The following is an 18,401-nucleotide window of genomic DNA, read 5'->3' on the forward strand; positions in this document are numbered from 1 at the left end:
CTTCATAACATTTTGGAATGTTATAAAATCATGCATGGGTAAAAGATCCATGCAAAGTTCAGGACAGACCAACAGAATTGAATTAATAAGTACAAAACGTTCATTCATTTGGTTTCAGATTCCACATTGCTACTAGTCTTTAAGGAACTACCTCTTGTCGAGTTTTGGTGTAGTATTAATGAATAATACCCATAATCATCTAAAAAGACTATTAACTTACCTCTTAGGGTCCAAATCCATATCTGTGTGTGGCCAGGCTTTTTTCATATGCACCAGATTGAATGAAGAAGCAGATACGAGTACCCAGCTGTTTCCTAAGCCAGACATTAAACACGTTTGCAAAAATGTAAAACACTGTGAATCTTCTCACTACTTTTCTATTTTGCAAAACATGATTATTTCTTTCAAAAATACGTCATTTGTGTTAACATGCAACGGGTTTACCCTCGTTCTCATTTATATGACTTAATGGATGAGATATTTTTAAATTTTATCCATTTTACTGACAAATTCTGTAAATTTTGACAGATATAAGCCACAAAAGCAAAGCTCTTTAGGGTTTTCAACCAGTTTTAAGAGTGTAAAGAGGTCCTGAGATTTAAAGGTTTGAGAGCCTCTGTTCTAGGAACGATATTGTAAACACTAATATCAGTTGATGCCTGAGGAAGGGGCAGATGGTGCCCATCACCCAGGCTTTCAACAAATCCCCACTACTAAATTACGTGCCAGAGATTTAGGGTCTGGCCATATAGTGTCAGAGTGCCCAGGAGGTTAGGGTTTTGTTCCATCAGTGGGAAAGCTGTGCCACCCTGGGCAGGTTCATTTCCTTCTCTGAGCCTCCTCTGGAAATGGGGATTCAGTGGTTCCCGCCTGACAGGAGTGTGCGTCGTGGGAACTAAGTGGTGGTGGAGACGAGGAGGGTGAGCACGGGCTCACCCAGACGGGTGCGTGTGCCGGCCCTGCGCTCAGCATTTCACAGCCAAGTTCTCCCTAAGTCCTCGTGCAGCCCCTAACCCAGTACTGTCACCCCTTCAGGCTGCTTGGGAGGGTGAGTGAGACGGTGCCTGTCCGTGCGAAGCCCGTAAACCCCGAAGCTCTTCAGCGCCTTCCTATCGCTAAGGGTAAGCACTGTTGCAAAGATCCTTTTCTGAAGGTTAGGGATACCCGCTGGGCAGCGGGGAGCCTCACAGCTGGAGGACAGCACACATCTGGGAAAAGATGCCAATAATCTCCATAAAACTCTTTCCCGGCCTCGGGCCAGTGGGTTGTTTAGAAACCTACAGGGGGCAAGGAAGACCAGCCCGCTGAGGGGCCTGCCCTTCCCGGATCCTTGAGAAACAGGTATTTCACGCTGTATTGGCACACAGGGGCGGCCAACAACCCCTGCGCCTGTCTGCCTGGCTGTTGGGTAATTTTACAAATTGGCTTTTACTGGCAAGGGAGGTGGGCGGATGTGGGTAGTGGAATATTCCGCAAGGTCACAGGATCAGATCTGGCCCGGCTATTGGAGACTTCTGGGGTTATCTGCCCTCTGAGAAGCTGTCTGTTTTGGGGACCTGGGTCAGTGCTTTCAGCCAGCAAGTGTCTGTGAAGCACCCACTGGGTTCTAGGCACCGTGCTAAGTGCTGAAGACACAGCGGTGAGCAAGGCTGATAGAGTTCTCATCCCCACGGAAGGTCACGTTCACAGGTTCTGGGGATTAGGAGGGGGGCGTTATTCTGCCTACCTCATGGAGGGGCAGAGCTGTGTCTCCAGCCGCCCTGTCAAGGCTGTGGATGCTGACCAGCTGCGCTCCTGCATGGACGCGGGGCTCATGATTCGGTCAGGGGCTGAGCTCGCTCTGGCTGCCCCACACGCAGCCACGGAGCAGGTCTCTTCTCTGACGCGGCCACGTGCCGTCTCCTGCCAGCGTCTCCTTTTGTTTCCAGAGCGGAGTCCTCAACTTGACTGCACACTCAGTGGCCTGGGGCCTTGCTGGAGGGCCGGCGGGGCCCGAGAGTCTGCATTTCTAGCCCGTTCCTGCTCCCGGGGACAGCGTGGCTGCTGGTGTGGACCACACATGGGAGGGCATGGGTGGAATTTCTGCTCAGTGCTGATCCCCATGGCCTGGAACAGAGGTCGGCACATAGTAGGTGCTTAATAAATACCCAGTGAATGAATGGATTCCCCTTGGTCCCTCCCCTGTTTCTCAGGACCAGGACCTGGCATCTTTCTCTCGCTGACAGGCCCTCTGGAGTTCTGGTGGAGGGAAGGAGCCCGAAAGGCACCAGCTGGAGTGACAAGTAACAGACCCGACAGGCAGACACCGCTCCCTTTCCTCCATGATTCTCTACCTCTATTATTTGTATACTGTTTCACTTGCTATGTGTAACCCAAAACCTCATGTTGCCACACCAATCCCACCAAATCTCCAAAAATGAGGGCCAATTGAGCTGCAGTGGCCCCCTGCCCACCCCCCCCCCACAAGGAAACGCACGCATTCGCCAGCTACTGTTATGGCCCCCCAAGCTTAGCTCCCCTCCTGCCTCGCACCGAGGTCCAGCCACAACTCAACATGGGCTCTGTTTATTATTCTAGAGAAGCAATTTTCAAGGGGCTGAAATACTTGTTAAAATTAAGGTAAAGAATGTAAACCACAGCCAGGCCGGTTCACCTTGTGCTTCAAAGGCCTCTTGTTTCTCCAGGCACCGCCTCCTGCAAGCTTCTTGCAGGTCTCCATCAGCCCCGGTGAAAAGGAAGGCCGGCTGCCCAGCGGACGGGCAGAGTGGGGCCCGGGAGTGCGGCCCGTCTCCGGGCCTGCACAGCTGTCCTGGGGCAGGAGGCACCTGCTGGGCCCGGGTGGAAGACGGCCTGGGAAGGCTGAAGACAGTGGAGGGGGCTTGACAAGTGATGAGGGAAGACGGGAGTCTGCAGCATCCACGGGCGTCTGATGGGCCCGCCGTGCCCGTGGAGCCGACTCTGTCTCCCAGTGGGTGGAGGTACACGTCCCTCCAGGCTGAGTCCTGGCATCGCGGAGCCTGGCTTAGGTGGAAGGGCAAGGGTGGAGGACTTTGACCACGTAAACGCCGAAAGGCAGAGCCCTTCAAGGAGAACCACCCAGGGCTGCTTCATGGCATAGATTGCCGCCTTTTGTTCCAAAAAACTGCTGCTTCCAAGCGGCTTTGTATTTTCTGCAGACATCTCCCTTAAAAAATGATAACGGGGGAAGGAGGGCTATTTAGGGAGCTTTAGCCTTGAAAGCCCCTCCTGCAGTTGGAGGAGGGCCCTGGAAGGCTGCGTGTGCGTGCGGCTCCCGTACTGAGATTTTTGAGAAGGTCTCGCCCTCCCAGTGGGTCCAAATCGGTGGTCCAACTTCCTCTGGAGATTAGATCGGCAAATGCGGAGAATGATTAATTAAAATAAAATGGATGAATCTGAGCTTTTTCCAAAGTGGGTTCAGATTCAAGTTCAGGCTACATCTCCGCGGGCTCTTGGCACCAGCATGGCGCCCTCAGCCCACGCCTGTTAGATGACTCACTGCTTCTGGTGGAGGGTGTTTCAGGACCCAGGTTCCAACCCAGTTCCTCCGCTGTTTGGAAGCTGAGTGATGCTGTGCATGCCCATCCTTAGAACATCTTCCTGTTCACTGTTCACGACAGGGCGAGGACGCTGCAGACCCCGACATGGGGCGTGCACTGTGGCAGTAGGTGAGATGGTTAGAACTTCAGACGGGGCCCTTGCAGCCAGGCAGGTGGGGAGCAAGTCCCCTGCGCATTAACTATGGATGGGCCCTCGGCCGTGTGTTCAACCTCCCTGTGCTGCAGGCCCCCCTCTGAAAAGGTGTGCATGTGAGAGCACCTGTGAGGAATGCAGTCCTTGGGAGCTGTTTCTATTCATGTCTCTGGCATCATCCGTTGGCCATGAATTAGAAATAAGATGACACATCAAGAAAGCAACGATTTAGGAATACAAAAGGCACCCTTCTGGCCTTGATCAGTGGCCGGACACGTGCTCAGTGAATCACGGGAGCTATGGTGTAAGCCCCCATCTGAATCTAAAAGCCCAAGAACCAGGAACACTGACGTCCGAAAGCAGGAGAGGGTGGACGTCCCAGCTCAGCAGAGAGAACAGATTTGCCCTTCCTCCGACCTTCTGTTCTACCCGGACCCTCAATGGATTGGGCGACGCCCACAATGTTGGAGAGCCATCTGTTTTCAGAGGTTCACCATCTCAATGCTCATCTCATGCACAAACACCCTCCCAGACAGAAAAAGTGTTTCATCAGCTACCTGGGCATCCCTGAGTGCGGTCGAGGGGACACCTGAGATTGACCATCACATCTGCACGGCAACCCGCAGCTTCCCCGACGGCCGTGCAGAGCCCCGGTACCCTGTGAGGCCTGCGGAGCTTGCCGCCGCTGGGTGTACCATTTCCAGGTGAAGAGCGTTGATTTAGGCGTCTGCCGGTTTGGAGCTGTCGCACGTGAGGCTACAGGGGACCCCTTGGCACCTTTCTTTTGGGCGTTGATGTCTGCCTTGCTGCGGGAAAGCTGAGTGAGATTCCTGGGGCCCAACGGAGCGGGCACTGAGTGTATCACCACGTGGCCGGAGCCCTGTGGGTCGGCTTTGAGCTGTGCAGCCAGCCAGGGCCCTCGCGTGAGTCTAGGACAGACGAGAGACCCGGCTAATGCGTTCCTCCTTTGGAACGCAGAGTCCATCACAGCAGAGCCCGACTCCGGGTTTAGCAAACGGAGGGTAATTAGGACAGTGGGTGGTCCCATCGTCATCAGGCAATTAGATCTGAGGAAGCACTCCCCCCACAGAGGACAGCCTGCATTTATTCAGCTGCCGGGTGAGCTCAGCGCCCTGCACGCCTATCCCTCCTGACAGCTGCGGGAAGCGTGGGGAAGCGGCATCCCCGGCTCCACGTCGGGCCCTGGAAGTGCCCCAGGGACGCAGCAGCAGCCACCACTCAGGATGGGGAGAGGAAGCTGCGCTTTACTTCTTGAGGGAGACGGTGGAAACGGTTCCCAGAAGGCACAGTCTCTCCGGGAACGCTTTAATAGCCGGAGTGGGCGTGGATTCACTCCGTGACATGGGTGTCAGGAGAATTCTATTTATTTACCTGGTTTTTCTCAATCACACAAATCCAATTGCAACTGTCCCTTCCCTCTCCCCCTACCACGTATTGAGGTTTGTGAGAAATTTAACCTGTGTCATTTTGCCTTTTTTGAGGCGGGTAGGTAGCAGGGAAAAGTCAACTCCCAAGAGACAGTTACCTGTCTTAGGCGGTCTTAAGCAATTCAGAATAGCTGAGGGAGGGGTCTGGTGTGATTTCCACCATGGCTACTTGGAGCCCAAGCACAGCAGCCCACGTGGTTGGTCTAGTGCAGGGCAGACAACTCCACCATAGTCTAAACAAGCGTAGGCCAGGAGCTGGTGGAGGTGCAGGTGGAGGTGAGGAGAGCCTGCTGCGGGCAACCGCCTCTCTGAGCACTTTGCAGATGCCCTGCCTGAGTCACCAGGGAAACGAGCACAGGGGCAGGTCTGGGACACTAACCAGGCCGTTGTAACCACTGCTCTGGAGAGATTCCGGGAGTAACCTAGAGTTACCAGATTCAGCAAATAAAAATGCAGGATGCCCAGTTAAATGGTAATTTCAGATAAACAACTGTATTAGTTTCCTAGGGTTGCCATAACAAATTATCACAAACTGGGGGGCTTAAAGCAATAGAAATGTATTCCCTCGCTGTTCTGGAGGCCAGAAGTCTGAAATCAAGGTGTGGGCAAAGCTGTGCTCCCTCTGGAGGCCCTGAGGGAGGGAGGGACCTTCCTGGTCTCTTCAGGCTTCTAGTGGCTACTGAAATCCTTGGGGCTCCTTGGCTTGTGGAAGCATCACTTCAATCCCTGCCTCTGTCTTCATGTGGCCTTCCCTTGGTGTGTCTCCGTGTCTTTACATATTGTTCTTGTTTTTTTTTTAAATTTATTTATTTAATTTATTTTATTTTTGGCTGCATTGGGTCTTCATTGCTGCGTGCAGGCTTTCTCTAGTTGCGGCGAGCAGGGGCTACTCTTCGTTGCGGTGCGCGGGTTTCCCATTGCAGTGGCTTCTCTTGTTGCGAAGCACAGGCTCTAGGCGTGCAGGCTTCAGTAGTTGTGGCACAAGGGCTCAGTAGTTGTGGCTCGCAGGCACTAGAGCACAGGCTCAGTAGTTGTGGCACACGGGCTTAGTTGCTCCGCGGCATGTGGGATCCTCCCGAACCAGGGCTCGAACCCGTGTCCCCCGCACTGCCAGGCGGATTCCCAACCACTGCACCACCAGGCAAGCCCCTACATATTGTTCTTATAAGGGCACCAGACATTGGATTTAGGGCCACCCTCATCCAGTGTGACCTCATCGTAACTAATTATATCCGTAAAGACCCTATTTCCAACTTGACACGTTCTGATATTCTGGGCGGACGTGAATTTTTTGGAGGACACTTATTCAACCCATGACAATAATGAAAATAGATTTTTAGTTGCATGGGACATATTTTATACTAAAATTATTCATTTTTTTCTGACATTCAAATATTTCAAAAGACATATTTATACTAAAAATTATTAATTTTTACCTGACATTCAAATATTGCATGGGACATTATTATATTAAAAATTATTCATATTACATCTGGCCACCCAACTCCTGAGACCCATGGCATCTGTGTCCTGTCCCATCTGAAGTGCAGGCCAGTGCATTCCAGGGAGAGAGCACAGCCTTTCCCACCCCAAGGCAGTGTCAACCCCCCCTGGGCCCTGGGCCCACCCTGCAGGTATAGGAGAGCTCAGACTTTGGAAACTGAGTAATGGTCTCCCCTTCCTGGATGGGGGTGGGGAAAGGAAGTGCTTCACTGAGGTTGCAAAGCAGGAAAAAAAAAGGTCAATGTTACCTCTTTTCTCTCTGTCCCTTAGGGCAAGGGCTGAGCCTCTCGACTATGAGGAGTGGTGGCCTGAAGCTCGGCACAGTCGCCAGTGCAGATGAAACGCAGGGCAAGAGCTGAGAACCAGGGCCGCCTGCTCGCTGATTCAGCAGTTTGTTAAGCACGGGGCGGGGGGGCGGTGAGGGGATACAAACATGCTCAGCCGTGAGCGTGATGCGTTCACGCCGTTCGGGCAGCCCCACACCGGGCTGTGCGAGCGGCCGCCTGCAGCCGCGGTGTGCAGTCAGTGCGCCCAGCCCCGGGCACCGTCTCCTACTCTCACGACCACCAGTGCTTCCCTGAGTGTCCCTGTTTGCACCCGAGGGGGCTCTGGGGGGTCAGGGAGTCAGTGACAGAGGGAGTGGGATTTGAACCCCCTCCCCTGTGCCTGACTCCGACTCACACACACTCGCCAGCCCAGGCACCGAGCTTGTCCCCCACGTGGTCACGCATGCGTTTATCCACAGCACAGGTGGTTAGTGTGTTTTACCAAGTGCTTGGGGGCCACTCAAGGCTCGGGGTCCCTGCAGGAGGCTTCTGGAGCTTCCGCTGTGTGTGCAGGGGGTGATGACTGCATGACGGAGAGTGAAGAGGGTGAAGGTAAAAGAGCAGTGAGCGCGTGCGACTGTGTTCGTCTGAGTGTGCACGCGTGTGTGCGTGCGAGACGGCCTCTATGGGTGAGTGTAGGAGTGTGTGCATATGTGTGGGTGAGGTTTTTTGTCTTTTTGGTGGTTTCCTCTTTATTAATGTGTCTCCTACCTTCCCCCCACAATTTCAGTCCCTTCCTCTACCCCCCAAAAGAAGGCAGTGAAAAGAAGGGATTGTTGGAGTTCTGAGCCCCTTGGGCAGTTAGAAAGGGAACAGAAACCAAAACAATCAGTGGATGTGACAGGGACTGACAATCGAGAAATCTAAAGCAGAGCGGGAAAGATGGAAGAGAAAGAGGGAAGGAGTGTTTGCACACGCGTGCACACGTGTATGTGGTAGTGTGTACCTGTTATTCCATTTAAATAACAGGGTATCTGGCCTAACTCTGAGATGTAGATGTCAAATGCTTCCTTTTTTTTTACTTTATAATTTATTCATATATTCCACAAAGTGCCAAGTGCCTACCATGTGCTGGGCATGTCTCTTTTATTTGATGACAGTCCCCTAGGCTCCTACGGACGAATGACAAGATTACATTTAGACGAAATAAAAGTGAGACCCCAAATCATCAGAGGGCTCACTGAGTCACTGTATACCCAAAGGCAGCTTTGAGAAAGCATCCTCTTGGGAAGGAGCCATGACCGTAATGGCCGTAAATATTCATGCCCCCAAGATCGCACCTCACTCTTCTTCTAAGACGCAAAATCTCTCAAAAGATTCAGGAAGGGGAGCCAGAAACACAATGGTAAGAGAGTCTGCCAGCTTTTAGAAGATCAGGTGATGGAGAAGTGCTGTTAGTTTGACTTACTGAATACACAACAAAAGTTGTCTTGAAAAGGGAAACCCCAGGCTGGTGTCAGCCCAGACACCACCTCTTCCCCCTTCTTCTCAGGGACTAGACCTTCGTTGTGACCTTGGCCTCCTGGGGAGACTAACTACAGCTCAGCGCTGGGTCCTGCCGTCTTGCAGGGACCCTGCAGCCCCACTCCCAGCCCCCTGCTGCCCAGCCTGTTGCCTGGTCTAGGGCTGCCTTCCACTGGGTGGTCCCTCCAGCACTGCAATGGCCCTCACAGCCCGTGGGCCCTAAGCCAGGCCCAGCAGCGCCCCCGCTGTCATCGTCCCGCTGGATGGTGCGTTAGAGCCTCCCAGACCACTTCCTGCCGAGATGCCGGGAGCGAGCTGCACACTAAGCTCTGGACTGTCCAGCCTGTGAGGGGCTGGAGCCCGGTCAGCCAGCCTCGATCCAGAAGCCTGGAAACTCAAGCCTTGAGCATCTTAGGGAAAAAACAAGAAAGACTTTCCTAATTCTGCTGTCTTCCGAAGACCACTCTGGATTCTGGCTCCAGCCCCTCTGAGATTGTAAACATCTGGGGGGACAGACAGCCTGACCCTGTGACTCCGCCGCAGGCCCCCTGTGGATACGCAGATGACGGGTGGAGAGCGGTCAGCCGTCCCAGCCCGATAAGGGTCCCTAAAAACCCCAAATCAATGGGCAGATTTAGCCTTCTTAAACCACGCCACATACCAGCATCTGTGACATATGGTACAAATAAAATGGGCTTAGTCTTACATCGGGAAGGAGGTCATTAGAGGCAGCTGAAACTGGGAAACCTCACGGCGAAGACAGAAAAGGCCAGGCTTGGAGACGACACGGCTGCACATCCAGCTGCGCACGCTCTGTGGGTCAACGCTGGCTTTGCGTCCAGCCTTGGAAGACTCTGCTCCCTCACTGGAGGCTAAATTTGTCCCCGAGCGCCCACTGCCCTGTGGAAAACCTGGGCTAAGACTTCAAATATGACCTAAGTCTTGGTCAAAACACAGGCAGGCATTCATGTGAGTAACAGACGTGTCACTGTGTGCCTGCCGCATGCGGTGCCCGTGGAGGGGAGGAGACCAGAGCTTCTCCTCTGTTTCAGGACCTGCTTTGGGTCCAGCTTCCCAGGACAACCCTCCGAGGGTCTGTCCTCCTCTTCCCTCTACTCCCAGCGCCCCGAGTCTGCACTTCCTGTGCATCAGAGCCGGAGGCCACTCCTCAATTCCACAAGCTCAGGTCTAAATGCACCAAAGAGGAGGGTCCTCCTCCAAATGAGTGCCTCCTTGATAAATGGATGGAAAGGGCCCCAAATCTGCCACCTGAAAAGGGCCAGGATATAAGGAGGCCACAGAACACGAGCAGTGATGCGGCCATGGGGACGGGGACCTGGCCGCCGTTTTCAGTAAATGCTTTTACTTCATTTTATTTCCCTCTTTCTCTGTCCAGGCTGAAGGGTCCCTAACGGCTCCGGGTCCTGAACATGCTCTGGGACAGACGTCCCCTACCTTTCGTCCTCACAAACGATTACATCCAGCCCCATCCCCCCACCTCCACCAACTGCCAGGCCTGGGAAAGCCCGCTGAGCCATCTTTGTTTTGTTTGTGTTGATCTGTTTAATTGCACGATTGCTTTTGAGGCTTATTTAAGGAGTGGTTTAATTTGTTTCTTCCTGGTCTCCTGGCCCCCGCCCCAGACGTCAGGTCCTAGAGACAAGGGACCTGAGCTGTCATTTGCACGGAAGTGTCTTGGTGCCTGGAATCTAGTGAGCGGCGGCTGACCAGAGGAGGGGGTTGCCCACGAGATTGTGGGGTGCAGCCACGGCGAGCACTCGGGCTTTAACTTTGACTGTGGCTTTTACCAATGAAACATTCCCTCCCTCTGCATTTTGTCCTAAGAGAATCAGTAGCGAGCGGTGAAGACCTCGTTGTTTCCGTCACCGTGGAAGCTGGCATCTCATCTGGAAGGCACCAGCCCTGTCAGGCATGCCCGGCCCATCCAGCCCCCAGATGGGTGTCAGGCTGCTGGGACCATCCCAGCTGGCTGACATTACAGCGGTTACAGTAATAAAGACCAGGGTTAGCTGACAAACTTGGTATTTTCTTATACGGCTGCTGTGAATTTTACAAAGTGTGAGGCAAGCCTCAGGTCGGCAGCACTGCAGCAAAACAAAAACACACAACAGAAAAAAACCACACTGCTGAGGTCAGCTGTTGAGGTTCTCCTCGTGTACAGCTGGCTGAAAAATACAATACAATACAACACAACACAACACAGTACAATACAAGCAGCTGCGGAGGGGGGAGAAGTTAGGTCAAATCCAGGACTGAAAGAAATCTGTTTGGAGCTGCCACTGGGGGTGCAGGGCTGCCCCGTGGAACTGTTGCAGGAATTTAAAGAGGCAGTTCATTTCCTGCGATTTAAGGAACTTTGCTGACGCCTGTGCTGGCGCGGGGTTCGAAGGACTGGGAATGGACCTGGCCGCCCAGGCGCACAAGGCGCACGCTCCCCCTGCAGCTCGTCTAAATGCGGGGCTGCTCCACCTTGATTGATGACCCAGGCAAACGACCTATTAATCCAACAGCAGCCCCACTTCTACTCCTCACTTACTGGAGGCAGAATGGCCACTGGAAGTGGTTTTGAACTGCTTCCTGTGGTTCCCCTGACTCTGCGGGGCGGGGGCTTCTATTTTTAGAGAGTGACCATTGCCATGAAGGTCTAGTCGGCCATAGATGCGATGTGGGGACTTGCGGGTGGCCAGGGCAGACTGGGTGGGCTCTTCATTCAGATGGTATTTTAAGAGTTCCTTTCAAGTGACGCATAGTGGAGAAGGCCACCACTTCCTCCTGAAGGGTAAGAGGGTGTGTCTAGGCCAACAGACGCTAGGACGCTTGGCCGTAAAATGTGTCATTGTGTTTGGAGGGCTGGTGACCTCCCCATATGAGGCTGCACGGCTGGTGTCCATGAGACACCAAGATGTGTACATGCTCATTTGCATTTACCATGTACCTTCTGTGAATATGACGGTACGCTGTGGATTTTTGTTCAGAATGGCTCAGTTTCACATATTCTGTTCTCTTCCAGTCAATGGGTCCCGTGTTAGTTTGGGTTTCCTGGGAAGCAAATGCTGGCACAAGGGTTCACGTGCACGTTGCTTCTGTGGGAGATGGTCCCCGTCAGCACCCGTTGCGGAGTGGGCAAGCGAGGCAGGGATGGGCGAGAGCCAAGGATGTCGGTGAGTCGGAGATTCCTCAGAATGCACTGCGGGGCCAGGTGGCCCATTTCTCCAGCTCTCCGAGGCTGCAGGTTCTTCTGAAGGTGAGGGACCCTCTTTGTGGCCAAGATGGGGCTCCAATTGACAGGTAAGCCTCCAAACATGGGACTAGGAAGCAGGGAACGGAGCAGGGAAAAGAATGCACAGAGAATTTTGATGGCGAGAGCTGTGGTTTCTGTTGGTTTTCCTGCCCCTTGGCTGTTTTTTCTCATGGCTCTCATTGCATCACAGATGAAACTTTGTCACAACTCAGTATTTGTACAGCACTCCTCCTGGCTATGAAGCTTGATCTGAATGCTTTAGATTCGTTTCTCTTTCTCTCTCTGTTTACTCTGCATCTTATTTTGTGCACTCATTTTATGCAAATCACACCCCCAATGAAATATCCCCACGCGGCCACAAGGACAACTAAGGTTAAAAAGGCTGATAATTCCAAGTGCTGGCGAACATATGAGCAACAAGGACTCTCACACGTCGTGAAGAAAACAGGATGGCCTATCTTATAAAGTTAAATACAGACTCACCATATGACCCAGTAGCACCCACTTCTAGATGTCACCCCAAGAGCACACATGTCCACGCAAAGTCCTGTGCGTGGGTGAGCACAGCAGCGCTATGCATAGTAGCCCCAAGCTATCTGGAACATTCTGCCTGGGTTCAAGCCCCGCCTCTGCATGGTGAAATGCTGAGTGATCTTGGCTTAGGAACTTAGCCTCTTTGAGCCTCTCTTCCTCATCTGTCTAATGCAAATAACAGTAGCGACCACCTTATAGGGCTGTTGTGAGTATTAAATGAGTGACTATGCCTGAGAGCTCCATATTGGGTTACTTGTGTCCCTCAAAAAGATATGTTCAAGCCCTAATCCCTGGAACCTGTGAATACGACCTTATTTGGAAACACGGTCTTTGCAGACCTCACCACCGAGGGCTGAGGTGAAATGCCTGCTGGGACTGCTTCCCAGAGGTGCACGGCACCACCCAGGGCCTTCTCCACCGCGTGCAGCAATGAGAGACGGGCTTCACGGGCATCCCTTGGGCCAGCAGACGGCCAGGGGTGTGGCCCAGCTCACCTGTATCCTACCTGGGCCGTCTTAACGGGTCCATCACCCCCTGGGGCTGCCCCCGCAGAACTCCGCCAGCCTCCCTCCAAGCACATGTCCTGACATCGGCGGGCGGCCAGGCGCGCTCACACACATGCTTGAGCGGAGATGCGTATCAGAGCCCCTGAGATGTGGGTTTTCTTCCAGATCAGATATGGGCCGAGGCCTCGCAGCTCCAGCAGAAGGGAGGAGAGGCACCGCATCTGAGTTGCATTAGCCAAACCAGCCCCAATTTATTTTTCCATGCCTGAGAATAATGATACATTTTTAGTCTTGTGAGATGCTGCACTTCAGGGAAAAGGCACAAAGACTCAAGTAACCCTGAATGCGGTTGTGGCCAGGCCCCTTCCGTGGATTTCTCTCCACCTTCCCGGGACTCTGAGAGACCCAGCTCTCATTCCCGGCGTCCTTCATCACACCCCGTTCCGCTCTCGCCCCCAACACCCCTCTGCAGGTTGCCTTTTATTTCAACACAACACGTCAAAGAACGAGGTTTGGTTTTGGGAGCCCAGGTTTGTTGCTTGCAAAAGACTGTCTAAATGGGGTGATGCAGGTGTGCTTTGGGGGTGGTCTGAGAGACAGAGAAGCCCGGGGACAACACCAAGCCCATGGGCTAGTACAGCCCCAAACCGGAAGCTTTCCAGCCAAGCAAGCACGGTGAGGAGAAATTGGATGGGTCTCAGCTCAGACCACAGTCATGATGAGATCCACGTCGGTTCTTGGCAAGTGTCTGATAGGAGAAAAGTCTGCCTTCCGTCCTACACCACTTTCTGTTTGTGCTTTTTCTCCCTTATTTTAATGCAGCTCCCTCTCCCCTTTAACCCTCTGTGACCTTCTGCACTCTCAGCAGCGCTGCCCTACTGAGACTTGTTCCAACAAACCAGGGTCAGTCACTTACACATTAGTATAAAAAAGCCATGGACGGTCTCCTTTTCTGGGCTGGAAGTGGCATTTCAGCCCCAGTTGTCCAGCGCTTGAACCAGCAGGCAGGCTGCGGCTGGCCGTATCTGTAGCTGAAGCTGCTCCTGCCTGAGGTGGACAAAAACGTGTTTGCAGCACATACTCATCACGGGCACGTGGGCACACGTGCGTGTGCATGCGTGTGTACAGGTGCATACGCACACTCTTCCAGGATCCCAGGGTGGAATATAACTCACGGTTTCCAAGGTCTTTACGGGCGTTCCAGCACTGAGGAGTGCTGCCAATGCTGTCCTCCGAAAAGGAAGCAAGTGAGTGTTCCCGTGCTGAAGCAAGCCGGCTGTGTCTACCCTTAACGGTGGCGGGGTGGGGCAGGTCAGGCCCCAGGGACGCTGATGACCCTGGGTATGGGGTGTACGGGGCTTTGCACTTATTACAGAGTCGCGTGATAAACAGGACTTCTTTTTAATGGTAGTGGGCACCAACTCAAAGATATCTGCTGAAAAACTCTGTGCTCTTCTCTCTGCTGACTCATTTGGTGGGAATTACAGCCCCAAATGCCAGCGTGTGGCTGAGCCACATGACCCTCCACTGAAAAATAAGGACAGGACAGTTTCAGTCTTGCAAACAGACAACGGAGATGCAGCCAGATCTTCTTCCTCTGTTTGTTTTTTTCATTCACATCAACAGCTCTACACCCAGCATTCAATGTGACCCCCCTGGGTCGGTGCCTCCAGATTTGAGAAGAGAGAGGAATGGGTCACAAAGTGACCGCACCGCTTTTTTTATTTTTTAACAAGTGAAAAGGAACCTTGGTATGTAACAGAGGGAGGAAATGAAAACTCTGAATGGTCTGATTTTTCGGCTGAGTCCTAGAAGTAGTAGCACGATAAACAAGCTGAAAGGAGAAACAAACCCTGGATTCCAGTTCACTCTGCCACTAACTAGCTTTGTCACCTGTACTGCTATTTTCCCACTGGAACCCCAGGTTTCTCATCAGTGAGACGAGGAGGTTGGTCTTGGCCAGAGTGGCACTTCCCTGGAACATACAACCCCAGGCCAGCACCCACCCCAGGCATGGCTTATTGGTCAGCTCATGTTCTCCAGCAGACCTCTGAACCCTTCTCAACCCCGCTCTCTGTGAGCCATTAGCAATCGGTCAGAAATCTAACTGCTACATGTGGTTGTCATATCCACATGTGCTGTGTTTGCCAACTATTTCCAGTAGTTTCCTGTCCAGGATTTTGGTAGGATTGCACTGCCTGCCTTTTTGGGTGACTAGTTCAGGCCAGTGAGTCATGAGCCAGTGAGAAATGGGTCATTTCTGGGCTGGGGTGCCTCAGTGCTGCCATGAGACCCTCCACATCCCCCATCCCTCACAGGGCAACTGGAATGATCAAGTCATTGAGCAGAGGTCCCTGCCGACCTACAATGGACCTGCCCCATGAATGAGAAATAAGCCTTTATTTAAAAAAAAAATAAAAAAGCAAACCTCAGAATTTGGGGGTTGTTTGTTACTTCAGCATGTCTTGGACCTTCCTTACTGATACATCATCCTCGGCCTCTTTGGCCCTGCGGTTTTACAAGTCTGGGTCTGGTGACTTGGCCGTTCTGCCTGACTCAGAGCTGTCCCTTGGGACACTGACACCAGACCAAAAAGTTTATGGCAAGGACTCCCATGATGTTAGCGCTCAGATCTGTTTATGGTCCTTCAAGGACAGTTTTCCCAGCTAGTCGAGACACACCAGAGCCAATGTCCAAACACTGACCACACCCTTCTGCTGTCAGGATGTCCTGAGAAGCAATATAACAGCTAGCAGTTCTGCGCTCACCTCTCTTCGTTTGTACGACATTTGCCAGCTTGAAAAACAAGTTCTCACACCAGTTTTCCTTTAAAAATGGTGGGCCCGGGGCTGTCCAAGGTTCTGTGTTTTACTCGTAAACCTTTCCTCTAGACCAGGAGAAGCCATGACACTAAAGCAACGTGTGAAGACAGAGGGAAGGAACGCCACCCGTGACACTAACCGACCGGCATCTTACTCACCAAAGAGGTAGCTTCCTCCAGGAATCACCCGGGCCCACGTGTGTGCGGGGCTGTGTAGGCGCAGAGATGGGGAGAAATGGACCCTTTCCTCGGGGCGCCACTGTCCAGGGGGTAGAGCGCAGTGTAGCAGGAGGTGGAGTCTGTCAGGCTTACGCCTCCCTGTTAGAAAGTGAGGATCCAGAGGTTAGTCTTCAGCAGAGAGGCCGAGTCACGTAACGCTCAGGCCTCTGGAGCCTGCAGACCTGTCTTCACAACCAGTTTGCCCACTGTACCACTTCATTCACTGTAAACCTGGGCCAGTTGTTTAACTGGACAAGCTGAAAAATCACCTGTGACTAACACAACACTGTTAATCAACTATACTCCAATATAAAACGAAATTTTTAAAAAAGTCATCTGTAAACCAGGCAGCAACATCCATTAGCACAAACTTACGTATGAGTGATGGAGCCCATGCTTTGCGCCCGAGCCTGCTGCCCGACATCTGCTGGGGACTCCCTCACCGCTGGCTGCTGTCACCCCGCTCCCAGCAGGAAAGGGACACCCCGACACTCGAGGGTACCCCACACGTTCTGCCCCTGCCACCCTGTGCTCAAGAAATCTAAGACTCACTCCCTGAAAGAAACATCGGGCAAACGAAGAGGCTCTTAGGAGCCCGACAAGCCTTTGAAGGTGCCGGCAGCCCCATCTCTGAAGCTTTAAGTCCCGAGAAACAGTCACTATATGAACAGAACACTTGCATTAAATGTGCTAGACATGTCTAAGAGAATAAGAATAGAGAATCCCTGCTCTTTTTTCTTTTGCCATTTACAAAATTTTTATTCAAAAATTAACATACCGTAAGATTAATTTTCAAAATTCCATTTATAATAAGGAACTAATTCAAACATACAGAAGAGCTCAACCAGCCCTTGCTTTGCACACTGCCGTGTTAACCCAACTCACGCATAAACCCACGGGCACGTGTGCCCTTGAACGTGGAGTCACCAAAGCCAGAACTCCTTACAGAGTGATGTGGTAAACACTTCTCTACCCCCTCATGGGTTTGACAAGCTTTTTAAACACTGGAATGGGATTCCTGGCAATTTTTGTTCCATCCTTTGCACTTCTCTGTGTTTTTTTCCCCTTGAAGTCTGTATATGGAACATGCATTCCCTCTGCAATCATACTTTACGGTTAAAATAATAATGCAAAACAATAATGCATCTTGAACTCTGCTCTTGAAATGTCTACACTTGATAACTTGTTTCATTTCCACCACACCCATGTGAGATACTTGGGATTAGTACTATTTGATTGTTGAGGATACAGGCTCAGAGAGGCGACGTGAGTTGCCCAGGGTCACACAGCTCCTAACGGGGTGAGCTGGAGAGTCAGTTGGTGTTTTTCCATGTAGGACAGCTCTTATCATTGAACCAGAGCCACCTCCTTGGACGGTGAAAAGTTCTTGGGAAAATCTTACTGCTGAGATGATATGCCTTTTATTTTAAAATTTTATTTATTTATTTATTTTTGGCTGCGTTGGGTCTTCGTTGCTGCGCGCCGGCTTTCTCTAGTTGCGGCGAGCGGGGGCTACTCTTCGTTGCGGGCCTCTCATCGCGGTGGCTTCTCTTGTTGCGGAGCACGGGCTCTAGGCGCGCAGGCTTCAGTAGTTGTAGCACGCAGGCTCAGCAGTTGTGTCTCGCGGGCTCCAGAGCGCAGGCTCAGGCGCTGTGGCGCACGGGCTCAGCTGCTCCGCGGCATGTGGGATCTTCCTGGACCATTTTTTTTTTTTTTGAAAGATGTGGCATTTTATTAACAGATGGTCACAATGGAAATGTTTCACAAATAGGGAAACTGAGGAACACGTAAACGACTGGAATCAAATCACAAGACCTGAAGGAATACTGATGGGATCGGCTCAGTCACAGTCACAGCTCTGTTTGCTGCCCATTTTTCTTTGAACCCGTGTCCCCTGCACTGGCAGGTGGATTCTTAGCCACTGCTCCATCAGGGGAGCCCAAGAGATGATACGTCTTTAAAACAATGGCACACGCCCCTGGTTGAAAGGAGCATCTCTCTAGAGTTAAGGGGTGGGAACTGACCCTCCTTCAGAGAGGACGCTGAAAACAAGCCGTCAGCCCTGCCTGCCTCTCCCTCAGCTGAAGAGTAGATATATTTTGGCTGTGTCTAAGTTAGGAGAACGTGAAGAGAGAGAAGTTACTAGTTGTGGGTAATCTATACAGCCTGTAACTACAAAATCATTTCTATTTATTTCGAAGGGTCTAACCTGGTATTCTTTCAAAACAACCCATGTGTTGACTGCAGAAAGGAAAACTAACCATGGCAACCGTGGTCGTGGAAGACAGAGAGCTGACAACAGACAGCGTGCAATCGGAGTCTGGGGCTCAGAGATCATCTAAAGCAGCACCTCCTGAACTTCGCTCTGTGAGCAGTTTTCCTGGGGGGGCTCTTGTTCACATGCAGACGCTTATTTGAAGGTCTGGCGTGGGGCCCGGGACTCTGCATTTCCAACCTGGAGTCTCAAGGGCCTTGGATCTGGTTTCTCAGCTCGGAAGCACATTAGAATCACCTGAAGCTTTGAAGATCCTGGCATCTGAGCCCAACAGCAGACAGGTTAAATCACATACCCTGGCGCTGGACCCAGGTGATCCCAGTGTGTGCAGC

General features: G+C 52.1%; 2 protein-coding genes across 13 annotated transcripts in view; both read right to left on the bottom strand.

Moving 5' to 3' along the window:
• MTHFSD (methenyltetrahydrofolate synthetase domain containing) overlaps positions 1-18,401 on the bottom strand; it is a 305,628-nt gene that overhangs the window by 141,618 nt on the left and 145,609 nt on the right. The window lies entirely within an intron of this gene.
• The window catches only part of LOC309648402 (uncharacterized protein C16orf95 homolog), a 487,317-nt gene that overhangs the window by 59,748 nt on the left and 409,168 nt on the right, over positions 1-18,401 (bottom strand). For 9 of the 12 annotated variants that reach the window (XM_082436948.1, XM_082436942.1, XM_082436947.1 and 6 more), the window contains 3 exons: positions 15,735-15,893; positions 1,727-2,106; positions 221-314 (listed from right to left, as the gene is read on the bottom strand). The gene's annotated coding sequence lies outside the window, so the exon portion shown is untranslated. The remainder of the gene's footprint in view (positions 1-220; positions 315-1,726; positions 2,107-15,734; positions 15,894-18,401) is intronic. The other 3 variants (XM_082436951.1, XM_082436949.1, XM_082436952.1) reach the window with 3 other exon arrangements.

This window comes from Balaenoptera physalus (assembly GCF_965194825.1).
Source record: "Balaenoptera physalus genome assembly, chromosome: 19".
Classification (NCBI taxonomy): domain Eukaryota; kingdom Metazoa; phylum Chordata; class Mammalia; order Artiodactyla; family Balaenopteridae; genus Balaenoptera; species Balaenoptera physalus.